Source organism: Poecilia latipinna, unplaced genomic scaffold (genome assembly GCF_001443285.1).
Source record: "Poecilia latipinna isolate Pla-1442-1.1 unplaced genomic scaffold, P_latipinna-1.0 Scaffold4461, whole genome shotgun sequence".
Classification (NCBI taxonomy): domain Eukaryota; kingdom Metazoa; phylum Chordata; class Actinopteri; order Cyprinodontiformes; family Poeciliidae; genus Poecilia; species Poecilia latipinna.
The window spans coordinates 21155-23328 of record NW_015117077.1 but is presented as its reverse complement, the minus strand read 5'-3'; positions in this window follow the sequence as shown (position 1 = coordinate 23328).

Here is a 2174-nt window from a genome sequence, read left to right as displayed (position 1 = left end):
GATTTTCTTAATAACAGAAATAAGCTTTTTTTAATTACAGTAGATGTGTATTTTACATAAAGGGCAAAATATCACAGTGAAACATTTTGAAGATTCCAGCCTTTAATTTCGTCACATTTTAGTATCTATTTATATGTTGAAGTATATGTAAATACATCCATGGTGTCTCCATGGAGCTTTTTTTGTCATCTTGTTTGTTTTGTTGAGGCTTGAGTTTGTTTGGGTGCTGCCCCTTTCTGTTTCTGTTCAGCCACAGAGGCTATCACTGCTCAAGAGGACTTTTATTCACCTAAACTGATTTCATTTAGATTTATTACTTTGTCAGCCCAAATGTTGTTGTTCAAATCCATGTACAGATGAGCTGATGGAAACTGCAAGTAACATGATTGTTATTTAAAAGGGAGACTGAATGAAGTTTTTAAAATATTCCCATGAGTTACATTTTCCAACTTGAATAAAAACACTTTTTTTTTTTACCATTTTCAGAAAACACTGGTGAAGCAGCAGAGAGGTGAGCTAGATTACAACCAACAGTTTCTGCTATCTAGTTGTCTCGGGTGCTTTCAACATTCTTGTCTGAACTTGTGTTGATTATGTGACTTCAAATAACTAACAAGTGGAAGTTTGCACTTTCCAAACTTTATTTGGAAATCTTTATATTTATTTTAAGCAGCTGTGTGAATATTTAGCTTTATGAAAACAAGCCATCCAGATAACAATTCATCCAGTTGTATTAATTCAGACATAAACTCTTGTATTTAAAAAATAATGGGAAGGAAAAAGTGAGTTTTTATCTCTACTTACATGATCTAAAGAACTAATTTATTCCCTTCAAAGGTTCATATCTGAGAATAGGAGGAGCCATAGATATTCACCGCAGCAACATGTTCAGACATGCAACAGCCGTTACTAACAGGAAAGTTGTCTCAGAGTTCTGACGTACTGACAAAAACACCTGGACTCATGCCCAACTGTGAAACAGTTTAGAACACAGGTGTCAAACTCCAGTCCTCAAGGGCCGCTGTCCCTCAACTTTTAGATGTGTCTCTGCTGCACCACACCTGAATAGAATAATTAGGTCATTAGCAGGACTCTGGTGAACTTACCTACACAAGGAGGAGGTAATTAAGCCATTTCATTCCAGTCTTTTGTACCTGTGGCACATCTAAAAACTGGAGGACAGCGACCCTTGAGGACTGGAGTTTGACACCCCTGGTTTAGAACATAGTTTCACTTCTGATAACCGCTAAACATGAGTTACATTTTTCAGCTTGTATTAAGACACTTATCACAAGTTTCAGAAAACAGTGGTGAAGCAGCAGCAGAGAGGTGTGTCAGATTACAGCCAATGTTGTGTAATGTTGCCTCAGGTTCTTTCAGTATACTTGTCTGAACTTGTGCTGATTATGTGAATTCAGACAAATAACAACTGTGAAGTTTGCAGTTTAGTTCATTGATTTTCACCGGTGTTCTAATACTTCTTTTCTGCAGTAACACACAAATAAATTATTAAAATATCATACATTGTGATTTCCGGATGTTTTTTTAGATTGTCTCACACAGTGAACATGCAGCTAAGATGAACATTTCAGACTCCTCCATGATTTCTAAGTAGAAGAACATGCAAAGTCGCAGGGTGTTCAAATACTTATTTTCTTCACTGTATTAAGCAGCACTGTCTATAAATGTCCACATCATCAGATTTAAGCAAAAAAAAAGAACAGTTCAAAGTGTTCTACATCATAAAAACATCATACAGTCACCAAATTATGAAACGAGCATTAAACATTATATTTTTTCAAATATCATCAAAATCTTAAGTAACTTTACATTGAATATGTTGATCAATGTTCCATTTACTTCTAACTAAAGGCAACTCTAAACAGGTGGGTTTTTAGCCTTAATTTAAAGGAACTCAGTGTCTCAGCTGTTTTGCAGTTTTCTGGAAGGTTGTTTCAGATTTGTTGAGCAGAGAGGCTGAATGGTGCTTCTCCATATTTGGTTCTGGTTCTGGGGAAGCAGATCAGACCAGAATACCATGAACTTAGAAACTGCAGTCTCCATCTGCAGGACTTTCAAGTCTGATTTCAAGTCAGGTTCGATTCCTGGCCTGGCAACCTTTGCCACATGTCTTCCCCTTCTCTCATTCCCCACCTTCCTGTCAATATACTATC